The following is a 13820-nucleotide window of genomic DNA, read 5'->3' as shown; positions in this document are numbered from 1 at the left end:
ACTAGCACAAAATCACTAACTCGTTTTAATGTTGGCTTTTTCTCATATGTTTGACAGTCTAGCCACAGAGCCACGTCTACATTGACACTAAGCCAACATTCTTCAACAGAGCTTGTATGTTCAGCAAGCTGCAAAACACAAAGTACATGCAGTAACCATAACATAACTAATCAATATGTGCCAGTAGCTAGATGTAAGCATACCTCTCTCTCTCGTCGTCTTCTTCAGCTTTCCAAGCCTCCCATATTGCTCCTGTGCACCACAGCCGTAACAGACTTTGATCAAATAGCTGACGTTCTAAATCTGAGAAATTTGGCTTGCTGTTGCTCTTAATCCTAGTAGCAGCTGATTCATCATCTTTGCTTGTCGCATTTGCTAATTCAAAAAGACTTCTGTGGTGTATTGTAGATCTTCAGCTGACTAATATTAACTTTGCGCTTCATTGTTGAATTAGTTTTGATGCAACGAAGGACACAGGCACCAGATGCAGTCATTTCTATAACTCTGTATGGTCCAAGCCAGGTGTCTTCCATCTTATGACCTTTCGTTGTCCTTTTTAGCATATTTAATCGCAAAACAGTCTGTCCAACCTGGATAGAGTTTACTACAGCTCCTTTTCTTTTTCTCTATTGTTGTTTCTGTCTTTCCTGACTGTTTTCAATGTTTTCTTTTACTTGAGGGAAAACTTTGTTTCTCATTTCCTTTAGATGATGTACTGCTTGCTGCACATTACCCAACTGACTGACAGAAGTGATCTCACTGTTTTCAGCTTCTAAAGGAAACCTAGCTTCTCGCCCATGCATTAAAAAGAAAGGAGTTAACTTGGTGGACTCTTGAACACTGGTTCGAATAGCAAAGAGAACTGGGTCAAGGAGTTCATCCCAGTCTTCTTCATGCTCTATTACCAATTTTTCAAGGCATCTATGTAGTCATAATACTCTAATTGCAATAGAACTACACTTATCTTTTTATATTGTTTATCTTACTTTCTAATTGTTTGATTTGTTCTTTCATCTAGTCCGTTAGACTGAGGATGATAAGCAGCTGTTATTCTTTGCCTGACATTGAATTGACAATGGAGTACCTTGCACACCTGTTGAAGCAAACACAGTATAAACATCCAACTAGTGGTACATACACCTACAGGTGAAGCAAAGTTTACATTGGACATACATGATTTAATTAACAAGCACATAGGACATATCTCATACAACCTGGTTGACAAACTCTCTGCCTTGATCAGTGATAATATTGTTTGGTGCTCCATGCCTACAGTAGGCAGTGTACAAAGCCCTGGCCACTGTAACAGCAGTTTTGTCTGATATGGGGAAAGCTTCAACCCATTTACTGAAATAGCATGTCATTGTTAGTATGTATTGGTTTCCTTGACTTGTCATTGTCAGCGGTCCCATGAGATCAATTCCAACTAGACTCCACACTTCTGAACGAACAGGAATAGGGTGGAGTTCGTTTGACTGCAATTTGAGAACAGAATTCGTCCTCTGGCACCTATCACATTTTCTTATCTAGACAACATTAATTGTGCTAGTTAAATTATTTTACAAGATTAGTAACAAAAAAATTTCTACCTGATTTGCGATATCAATGTACTGGTTTGGCCAGTAGTGTCTGCTCCTTATTTTGTCAGTGGTTTTAGTTCTTCCCAGATGACCGCCAATTGGATTTACGTGACACTCCTACATCAATCAACAGAGTGATTCTTCACTCATATACATAGCTATTTCAAGTAACTGCAACTAATTTTTATTATGATGCACTAGCCTTAAAGGCACGATCTTGCTCATTTTTGCTACCAAGTGCCAGTCTGAGTAAACCTGGAGTCTTTGTGTAGTACATTGTAACCTTCCATCTTGAACTGTAAAATCTTTGCTCTTCTTCTAAATGACTTTCGTTTCCTGCTTGGAATATCAGTGTAGTTTGTCCCTCCAGAGACTAGGAACTCTTTGTATGAGTTCACAATGTTTTCCGACCATTGTTCTGCTGAAGTTACAGTATCTACTTCCTACCACATCATTAAAGTAATTGTAACGTTGCAATTGTTTAGAGCATTTCTCCAATACTAATGCATGCAGATGTCAATGCTATCTTACTGTAGCTTATCTAACTCTGCATCCGTCAACTCTGGATTGTCCATATGGCTCTATCACGCGCGTCCAGACTGAGACAACTTATTACAAGCCAAATAGAAGCATATTAGTACGAAATCGTAGATACAGCTACAACTCTAGAGTAGATCAACTGTAGCTAACCGAAGAATCAATTCTACGTGCTATGATACACAACTGCTCGCGACTGTAGACACTCAACTGCACAACTGCAACAACCTGCATCTGAATCCAGCGCTAGAGCTGTGTCTCTAAATATATAGTGTACCCTCGGCATGCCGCAGTCATTATCCGATTGAGTCACATGTGACTGTGATCACAGTCATCCGGTTGAGTCACAGTCACCATCCGGCAGTTCTAAGAGTCAGTCATCATCCGGTTGAGTCACAGTCATCATACATCCGGCTTCTTCGATTCAGTCAACATCCGGCTTCTTCATGGTCATCTTCCGGCCATGGGTGCAACTGTCACGAGATATTCGTTCTCTAGCTAAAAACAGATGTACAATAGATGATCGGGAACAGAGAGTACTTTAGTTTGCATTACGATCGCGAGTCCTGTAGCTTGAAAGCAGTCTGGTACGGCGAGGAAAGCACAAGGGTACACAAATCACCGGGGGTCCGAAATCACCAGCAGCTTTGCATCATGGCCGGTGATATGTGTACCCGACATGAGGTCTGGAGCATCGAGTCGACGGTCTGGAATCGCGAGCAAAGAGCGAGGGTACACAAATCACGGGTGCACAAATCCCCGTAACACCTGTCTAGTTACCAGACTGAGTCAGCGTGCTTTTTGGTAAAACTTGCTTTTACCGACATGCAGCAAAATGTGGGGTAATACGGTAGTTCTTAGAAGTCTCTCCATAAGACGAGCGTCCGCCACTCCGCATACCATACGGTCTCTGATGAGAGAGTCCTTCAATGTCGCGAACTCGCACGTACGCGCGAGAATGCGGAGGTCTGTAACATACTGATCGACTGTCTCGTCTGGTTTCTGATTCCGGGTGAAGAGTCGGTGACGTTCGTATGTGATATTCGGTTTTGTTACGAAATGATTGTGAAACTTTTCTGGGGAAAAAACAAACTCGTCTGCTCCTCCTCCGTCAGAGTGAATGTATTATAGATCTCGATGCCTTCGGATCCAAGCGCATGAAGAAGGAGAGAGACTTTTACCTTGTCAGTAGATTCCTGTCGACCGGATGCTGTTAGGTAGATTTCAAAGCTTTGGCGCCATCTTTTCCACTCAATGGCTAGGTTGCCGCTAAAATCCATCGGAGCTGGCAACGGTAACTGCTGAGAAGCCATCCCCTGTCACCATGTAACGTCCGTTCCAAGCTACGGGTTGTATTGTAAAGTAAATCACTACAGACTAAGTACAGACCGAGAAAACACGAGGTAATTACTTGACACCCTGTTTCTAACGTACGCTACCCAAAAATGCTCAATGTACATTACAACATTGAGCATTTTTAATAATTAGATTATTACGTAAAACCAGAAGACAAAAGGTTCCGCTAGTAAAATAATTTTTGTTTTAGTTATACATATTTATCAACAAAACCCTTCGCAAAAATCATGTGCATATTTCTCTACCAGAAAACATTTTAATTAATGAAATTAATATCAATTTTATTAATAAATTATTAAAGCTTTATGTAGAGTTCTGCTCAAAGGCGGCAGAACCCATCCGACCATGGCTGGACCACTTTTCACGTTCGCCAGTAGCTATCGGCGTACACTTTCGGGGTGATAGTTGTTCAGGTATCCGAGGTCTTCTTCTTGCGCATTATCAATCGTCATGGTGTGTCACGTCAACACTTACAGGTGCGGGTCCTGAGTTTTTAGTCTCGCGGATCCAAAGCTTTAGTCTCGCGTAGCCAGACTCTTTCCGCCACGTCATACTTCCGGCGAAATATATTTATATAAAAGAGAACTTGCGTGTGTGTGCGTGCGTGCGTGCGTGCGCGCGCGTGTGTGAGTAGTATCCAAGTGTCCTCTTTGGACCACTTGGATCTCTCCAATACAATTGTCTATTTTTGTGTTGTCTAATATTTCACTAGGATCTCTCCAATACAAATGGCTATTTTGTCGGTCTAGTATTCCTTGACTGTGCTACGTTCTTTACAAGATCGCAAAAAAACATGAAAGCAAACTTTCGTTTGATGTCTTTCGGCGGCGATCTCTCTAATGCAGACCGCTCTTTTTTCTACACCAACCCTATATATCTCAACGGAAATCGAGAATATCGGGCAAAAACTAGGGCGGTCCAACTTTTTCGTCCACACCGGCTATCCAACGGCTTTGTTGCGGCGCACTTGTGATCTCTCCGGTACAAACGACTATTTTTTCCGAAGCTGGCGCACTCTGGATCTCTCCGATACAAACAATTTTTCCAGAGCAACTGCGCCGTAAGATGGTGAAGAAGCAATTATATGTAGACCTATGCATACTTGGCAAGAAAAACTGAACGATACTATATGGCCAACTATGCAACCCAGAATCTGGTCAAAACACATTTGAAGATATGGGCCGCCGTACGAGAAAGTGATCGCCGAACACCTCGTGGAGAACGTGTACGAGAACAAACCTCTCCAACATATCCAAGGTCGACTATCTTGCCGAGAACCGCGGACGTACACAGCTCCAACCTCTATTGGAGCTGCCCGTGTTTGTCGACGATATGTGCTTGTTAGAATATCTGCTTCTAGAGGATGTGGTCACAGTCGTGGAAACATCTTCTGTATACGAACGGCAAAGATGGAGCCGCACACAACATCGTGGAAAAGATCCAAACAGCCCTTCGAGACACCTTGGGATCCACACGCACATTGGTGCCCATATCTTGCACACACTGCTACTCGGAAGAGAGGCGCTCTCCGCGATACGAAACACCATAGCCAAGATCGAAAGAGACGCGAAATCGGTCATGCAAAACGTACGTGGAAGAAACTGTTTGGAGGCTCCGAACCGTATGGGGTGTTCGTGACCAAGATCGACGTCTCCGATGTTTCGATGGGAGAACTCCAACGGGTATTGCCCCAAATAGAACGGAGTCTGTGCGCCTTGGCTATGCGCTCTACAGTATCGACTACACCCAGGACTTCTCTGGGGTTCTCGATCGGAAGACTTTGGTAGAATACCTATGCAAGACCAACCAGTTTCGCGACAAGGGCGATCCGTACGACGATATGGAGAAAGACACCCAGCGTAGGGAAACACGTATGCACGTGGATGCAAAGCTCCCCCGATGGACACACAACCAGGACAAAGGTGTACAACAAGATCCTCCGCTGCAAAAGTTGTTTCGGATCTCTAGCCACCCTCTTCAATATTTCATACCATTTCTTCCTCGGTCGATATACATGTATAGTCCTTGGTGCTCCATGGTTATCCATCTCTTCTCAGAATGTATTGTCGTGTCGACGTCTTTTTGACATATCGTAGACAACACGACCTTAAAATGCCCATGCATATTTATAGCATTTGTCTAGATTGTCATTCTAGAAGGATTCTGTTGTAGAGTCGTCCTCGTTGGTTTCCTCAGAGGATTGTTTGCCGCTCTCTGTGTTGTTTCGAGGTCTTGGTGTTGGCTCCATGGGGAGAGTGGGAGCTGGCTCGAATTCGATGCACATAGCTAGGTGTTTGTATTTGGTTGATCCGAGGTCTAGACTGTGCAGCACCATAGGTCGTTTGAGCAAGAACGGGTCGGCTTGTGGTATTTCTTCGACGAACTTGATGGAGGAGTACAGAAACCCTTCGATCACAAATGCATACTTTTGGATGCTCCGATATGTGCACGGAAATCATTTCTTAGAGGTAGTGTCTCTAATTTGCAGCACTTCTTGGTATTTGGGTTTTGGAGGACTCGCATACACTCATCGGATTTTGTATATTAGACGAAACGATAGCAGCTAGATTACCCTTCTTCTTGTTCTGGTTGGTTCGTATGTCTCTGAGGTGGCATCGAATAGGAGCTATTGCAGCACCCGATGCTTCTATTTCTGGACATCGTAGAGTATTGCCTACACGCGTACTACCCTTCCGACATGTTGATCGTTGTCCTGTGGCGTCGGGGTGAAGAAACGTGTTCCACGGTGTGGGTTGTTTTCTTTTCCAGTTGGTTTGCGTACTGCCCTGTGTCGATCATTTTCTGGATATCTTCGAGTTGTGTGGGGTCGGGGTCTGCAATACAACGATGGGGTTCTACGCGATCTCCAAGTAATCTTGGTATAACGTGCACGCCGGTTGTACCTCGATGCACAACTTTTGGTCGCAGAGCCAAAATTCCCAAGCGCTGTTTTTGAAGTACTACTCGTGTGTTTCCAAGAGTTGGTGGATAGACTTAGTGGCCCATACCGCATAGTTCTTCGTTTCGTTTTGCAGCACCACTCGTATCCCATTTCCTATCTTTGGTGGGTTCTGTGGACGAACGTAGCCCACGATGTGAAACCTTGGTTGTTCTATGGGTAGGCTCGATAGCTTGGAATTGGTAGGGAGATGTGTAGAGCTCTAGACAACTCCAACCATGCTTACTTGGACTTCTCTCTGTATTCAGCTTGGATTTATAGCAGGTTTGTGGGGCTTCCAAATTGAGACGTTGGGTCTTATTCCTTTCGGCTCGGTTGTGTATGTACTGTTTGTGCAGATCTTGCGTCTTTCTTTTCCATTCCTCAGTGGCCAACTCGTCCTCGATCTCCTGAAGGCGGTGGAGTCGTGCAGCTTTCAAAAGAGTTGAGATGTGTCTCTCGGTTGAGATGGAATGTAGTTCGAATATGGATTTCTCCACTCCAATCGCGTGGCTCTTTTTCTCGCGCCAAGTCCAAGATACATACTTTGTCTCTGGTAGCAGCACATTGGGGTCGACTGCATCTCGATGGAGTTGTGTTAGTTTCTTGGATGGAGCCAGGGTGGTCTTCGTATCGGCTTCTTTGGTGTAGCATCGAAAAGGCCGGGTTCTCTAGGTTTTTTTTGTCGCTGACGGTCTTGCAGATGGATAGATGTCTACTCAAAAGATGGGACAGCAGCGGAACCCGAAGTCGCCTGCAAGCCACTGCGCTGCACGTTCCCATGCTGTGTCGTTCTCCAGAGTCGTCTTGATGGGGACTATACGAATGCCCGCCACCCTTGTGGTTGTTGTGTGGGCGTACAACGCGACGACGATATCTCCCATTGCCCGATGGGCTAAGACCAGGCATCGATCCAATTTGGGAAGCCAGATTTCTCCATTGTTGTTCTGGCGATTGTACAACGATAGACCTGGGTGGTCGGGTGGGGAATCGAGCTCGACAGCCTCTGCCACGACTTCTTGTGCTGCTGTTCTACTCAGCTGACGACCATGACATGCGTAGAGGGAGACTTCGATACGTGTACATCCACGTTCTTGTACGTGGAGGTAAAAGAATGTTTGCGCAGATGGGAACTAGGGCAGTCCACGTACTCGCACAACTTGGCACCAAACTTTGTCTGGATATCTCCTGCTTCGAAATTGAGCAACGATCTTGTTGTATACCTTTGTCCTGGTTGTCTATCCATGGGGGAGCTTTGCATCCACGTGCATACGTGCTCCCCTACGCTGTGGATGTTGTTCAGGATGGTGGGGTGTCTTTCTCAATAGCGTCGTACGGGTCGTCCTTGTCGCGAAACTGGTAGGTCTAGCATTAGGTATTCCACCAAGGTCTTCCGATCGAGAACCCAGAAAGTTCTGAGTGTAGTCAATACTGTAGAGCCCATAGCCAACGGCGCACAAACTCCATTCTATCTGGGGCAATACTTGTTGGAGTTCTCTCATCGAAACATCGGAGACGTCAATCTTGGCCACGAACACCCTAATAATTCGGAGCCTTCATACAGTTTCTTCCACGTTTTGCGCGCGACCAAATTTGTGTCTCTTTTGATCTTGGTTATGGTGCTTGCTATCGCGGAGGGTGCCTCCCTTCCGAGTAAAAGCCCGTTTAGGATATAGGCCACTGTGTATTGTGTGGAGCCCAAGGTGTCTCGAAGAGCTGTTCAGATCTTCCCCACGATGTTCTGTGCGGCTCCACCCTTGCCGGTCGTACAGGAGATGTTTCCACAACTGTGGACCACATCCTCTAGACGCAGATATCCGAACACGTACATATCGTTAACAAACACGGGCAGCAACAAGAGAGGACGGGGGTGTACGTACGCGGTTCCCGGCAAGATAGTCGATCTTTAATACGTCGGAGAGGAGGTTGTTCTCGTACGCATTCTCCGCGAGAAAGTGTTCAGCGATCACTTTCTTGGTACGGCGGCCCATATCGGCAAACGTGTTTTGGATCAGATTCTGGGTTGCATCTGCGGCCATAGCATCGTTCGGTTTTTCTTGCGAAGTATACATAGGTCTACTTAGAATTGCTTCTTCCACATCTTCCGGCGCGTTTGCTCTAAAAAATCGTTTGTATCGGAGAGATCTGGAGTGCGCTATCTTTGGAGAAATCGTTTGTGTACGAGAGGTCCAAAGTGTGCCAGCTTCGGAAAAATAGTGTTTGTATCGGAGATATCACGAGTGCGCCGCAACAAACCGTTTGATAGCCAGTGTGGACGAAAAAAGCTGGACCACCCTAGCGCAGCCTGGTTTTTGCCCGATATTCTCGATTTCCTTTAGGTTAGAGAGTTGGTGGAGAGAAGCAATAGCTGTTTGTATTGGAGAGATCGCCGCCAAAAGGTGGCTAAACGAATGGTTGCTTCCATGTTTCTTGCGCTCTTATAACATACTAGACCACAAAAAATAGTCATTTGTATACATTGGAGAGATCCAAGTCGTCCAAAAGGACACTATTTATATACCTCTCGTGTGTGTGTGTGTGTGTGTGTGTGTGTGTGTGTGTGTGTGTGTGTGTGTGTGTGTGTTGGTATGTAAAATATGATCTCCAAAAAAGGCGAGTCGCAGCGCCACCGAATTTGGCTTGTGCACGCTGAATCCGTAAAGTTCGACAGTGAGATCGTCGTCTTCTGGACTTTTAACGAGACGACGCGATTTCCTGTCGATAGAATAAATCTATACAACGATAAATTAATTAACTAACAACTAATAATCTAATTTGCCCGTGCGGAGAACAGGGCCAGTGAGCTATAGTCTATATATAAGTAGAGATCTGTGTGTGTGTGTGTGTGTGTGTGTGTGTGTCTGTCTGTCTGTCTGTCTGTCTGTCTGTCTGTCTGTCTGTCTGTCTGTCTATCTGTCTTTCTGTTTGTCTGTCTGTTTGTCTGCCTGTCTGTCTGTCTGTCTGTCTGTCTGTCTGTCCAATACCTATCTAATATATAAGCTCAAATTGTCTGTGTGTGTGTGTGTCTGTGTGTGTGTGTGTGTGTATGTATGTTCGCGTTTGGCGGCCACGTCTTTTGTCCGTTCGCAACCGAAATCGGCACGCACACTCGGCACGCACAGAGGAAGGTTTGCGTAAAAAAATAAAAAATAATGCACCGGGTCCCCTCTCGAGGGATCGACCCACGCGTAAAATTTCTTGACGACGCAAACGCTACACATTGCAGTTCATTCGAACACACGCCCGCACCAGTCCCGTGTAGACCCTATGCATCGCCGTCCTTCGCAAAGCTTCGAGCAATCGAATATCTCTTGCCGACGAAACTTACTCTTCTATCGCTTACGTTTCTCTCCAAATTCTGATTGCATTTGCACCGAATCCAACCTACACGTTTTCTGCGGCAAGCGCTACACGGGGAGTGTGTCGATTTCTATCGAAACAAGCGCGAATAACAAGATTCGAATTCATTCAGAATATCCGGGACCTCGCAACAAAGATGCACGTGACGTGTCCACAGACCTATCTTTACACTACAGTATCTTGCCCGTACGAAGGATGGGCCATGGATCCTAGTATTTTCATAAATCAGTATTATTACAAGCTATACGATGAGCTAAACTAAATAACTCCAAAAACAGTACTACACATACAATGATTTAATAATTTTGCAATTTTAGTGCTCATTCTGTGAATGCTAACTATATAACTTGTCTGCTATAACTTTAGCAAGGTTTCTCTGCAGTTGAATGGAGAAGAGTGATCTCCACTTGGTCTTGAATTGGGCTTTGGTTTCTTTCCCTCATCAGCTCTAGACACCAGCTTGTTCAGATAGAGGCTTGTATCCTCCAGCGACCAAACTTTTTAAGAACCAAGGGAACAAAAGATGGTTTGATGCCTCCTGGAAGAAGCTCTTGGTTGTACTTAACCTCTTTTCTTTCCTCCCTCCTTAGGGCCGCGATACCTGCTGTGCTAGCAGCCAATAATAGCAAGTCAGTACACCAGGGATGCCTTAGAGAAATGTTTAGTCCTGTTTCTTGTTTTTTATATATTTTCTAACATCAAACTACCATATCGCTGCTAAATCACAAATTTACGAGTCCAAAACTAATATGTCATCTAAAAACAATACGATCTGGACCTAGGATACAACGCAACCACTAATGAAATCTAACCTAAACTAAAAACTAAAGTGCTATAGTCAATAAATGAAAAACTGGTTGCTGAATGGTTCACCACTCACATCTTCAGCCTCAAGCAATGAAAGTTTCTTGTAATAACCTTTGCATTACTTTTGTGCAGTTGCATCAAAATCTCTTCCTCCAAAAATCCATGAACTCGCCAATGTTAGGTCTGCCAACTTCATCTGCTTCATTTGCCCAGATGTTGAAGAAAATTTCTAGCTTCATCTCCCCATCTACCGAAATGCTCCGTAACAAGTGAAATCAACTTTATAGATTTCCTCCTTGCAGCTTCTCACTTTTATACCAACATATTTTTCTCTTCTCGCTTTTTTGGATGCCGCTCCGTCAACACTGGTTGATGTTGGAAAAATATCTGAGCTCCACGGATGAGCTATGGCAATGTCTAAATCAATATCTGTCCCTGTTTCTGAATCAAAGATGACTAGAGTCCCGTATCTAGTTTCAGATAACGGCTACGAGATCTTGCTCCAACGCAATTGACTAGGTATGAAATATAGGGCAACGTAGAGACGTTAGGTAACTGATTTTGATTCGTGACAATCAATGGATTTGGCTCGTTATAGCGAGAACAAGACTCGACTAAACGTCTACCACGCCCTACCTCTAGACTCAGACAAATACCTCTAGTTTAATGCGGATCGCCTCTCTTGTAGAGCTACCAAAGCACAGACACAAACCGAATCTATTTGTTGCATTATAGCCTAACATCTCATCTTCCAAACAATCGTATGGGCAGAGTCGTCGTGTTTCGTGCGTAGCCGCGGTAGTCGTCAGTAGCCTCGCCCCAGACGCAGTGTGAATTGCAGCCCCGGATGCGCCTCCATCACTACTACGTCTGGTCTGGAACCCCCCTATTGCGGTCAGCGTTATGCTGGATTTACAATATGGGAACGCTTGAGCGTCGCGTCGCTTGCGTCCTGTCACGTTGTCTTGCGTAGGAGTGGCACGTATCGCGTCACACGCGTCGTACCATTCACAATACGATATCAGCGCTCCGTAGACGTCGCTGCCTGAATTATTGAACTGACCACTCGCGCTTCGATTTTCTACTAGCACAACTCTGCCGGAACCCCCAACTTGCTTAAAATCAATTTCTACGCAGGTGTAAATTCCTTTGCACGCAGGTCTTTGTACAACTTGCAGTTGATCATCCACAAGCAGAACAGCTCCCTACACAATCTATAGACGTCGAGAACAGCGCCGAAATCAGTAATCATTGCTCACGAAAGCCACACGTGCATTTACAAGTCCAAAAACATTTTGAGAAAATGATGGGTATGTAGGGATGGGTATGTACTTATGTCATTTATGCCCATCTCCTACATCACATTCACAACTGCTGCAAGCGATATAGGTAAAAAGAGTGTGATTTAGGAGATGGGCATAAATGACATAAGTACATACCCATCCCTACATACCCATCATTTTCTCAAAATGTTTTTGGACTTGTTTCATATATTTTTGGACTTGTTTCATACATTTTTAGATGGAAATGACAGTTTTAGTAAACGGAGTGCTTAGCATTTTGAACATGTGAGAATACTTTCATGTTCAAACCCCCAGGACAGACCACGTGGAGGTTTTACCCTCTGTCCCGCCCCCCCCCCCCTCCCACCCTAGGCCACGAATTTCAGGCTGTAATTAGACGCTGCACATCCCAGTTTAGCTACGGTATTTCTTTTCAAGTGACCTCTAGCCTGGCTGACAAAAGTGAAATGTGAAGTGTGAAATGTGAAAGAATAGATCGGGTTTTTTACTTGCCGATAGCTGGCTTCTGAGGCGCTTAGTGTCAGCGGTGATAGTCTATTTAGACTTGGGTAGTTTGAAATGGAAATGACAGTCCTAGTAAACGTGTGCAGCTCGACCGGGATTTCAATCTTTGATTGCATCTCTAGACAACTCCCACGTTACGCTCAGCACACACGGAAGTACGTAGCAGCTGACGGATGTACGTAAGAACACTGATTGCATCTATAAACAACTCCCAATAACTAGGGTTCCACGAAAGAGATACACGCTTACATGCACAGAGAGTCAGACAGGACGCCACGCCGTTGAACATAGTCGTACATGTTCAACTACATGCAACTGTAAGCAGCATGTAGCAGCAGGTGGAAGTGGCAGCTAGGCTTCCAAACGATAGTTACATGTACACACGTGACCGGAACAACATGGCGTTGTGGGAAGCAGTACGTGGAATTGCATGGCAGCAGTTGACTGATACAAGGTGACTTTGCACATTTTTAGCTGGTGGGTCAGTGCAATTCTTCGAACAAGAGCGAATCGTTTGGTGTGACTCTCGTCGTTGTAGCTGCTTCGAGTGAGGCGCTAGCCTGGCTGACAAAAGTGAAATGTGAAATGTGAAATGTGAAAGAATAAATCGGGTTTTTTTACTTGCCGATAGCTGGTTTCTGAGTCGCTTAGTGTCAGCGGTGATAGTCTGGCTACCATTAGGAACGTTTGAAGTTGAGCGCTACGTGGGTCCGAGATCTCTGTAATGAGTTCTGAGAGATCCGGTTCGGATGCGTTTGGATACTTTTATATGGGGCGCCATTTTAGATTCTTCGCATCCCTACATAGGGAGCGCTACCGCACTCCCTGATAGTTGGCTGTGATTGGTCGAGATCAAGGTGCTACTTCCGACGCGACGTGAGCAGCTTCCGGTTCGACGCTCAAATAGAACTTGGTTCTATTTCGACGCGTCGTGTCGCGAGCGTCGCGTCCGTCGAACGTCGCGTCGCGTCAACCATTTACAATTTGAATTTGTACTACGCGACGTGACGCGACTCAAGCGACGCGACGCCCAAGCGTTTGTATATTGTAAATCCAGCTAAAAGCCTGATTCACAATATGACGCCGACGCTCAGCTGAGCGATAAACTTCAAAGAAACCGCCTCGACGTTGGCGGCATCCTTTGATGTTGACGCCGACGTCGACGCTGGAATAGGATTCATTTCTATTATTGACGTCGACGTCGACGTCAGCGTCAATATTGTGAACCAGGCTTAAGTCGTGTCCCTAGATACATGATGAGTGTCAGTTATGACTGAGTTACAAGTGTACTTTGTCGACGTAGTAGATTACAGGAAACGGCTGTGACGTGGGATCTTCGCTAATTAGCGTGCAGTACGTAGACAGCAGTCCAATGCATTGCAGCAGAGGCATATGACGCATTGCAGCTTCAACTGATAACCTGTGTACGCGTTC

This window comes from Corticium candelabrum, chromosome 1, assembly GCF_963422355.1.
Source record: "Corticium candelabrum chromosome 1, ooCorCand1.1, whole genome shotgun sequence".
In the NCBI taxonomy this organism is placed as follows: Eukaryota; Metazoa; Porifera; class Homoscleromorpha; order Homosclerophorida; family Plakinidae; genus Corticium; species Corticium candelabrum.
Note: the sequence above shows the minus strand (reverse complement) of the source record.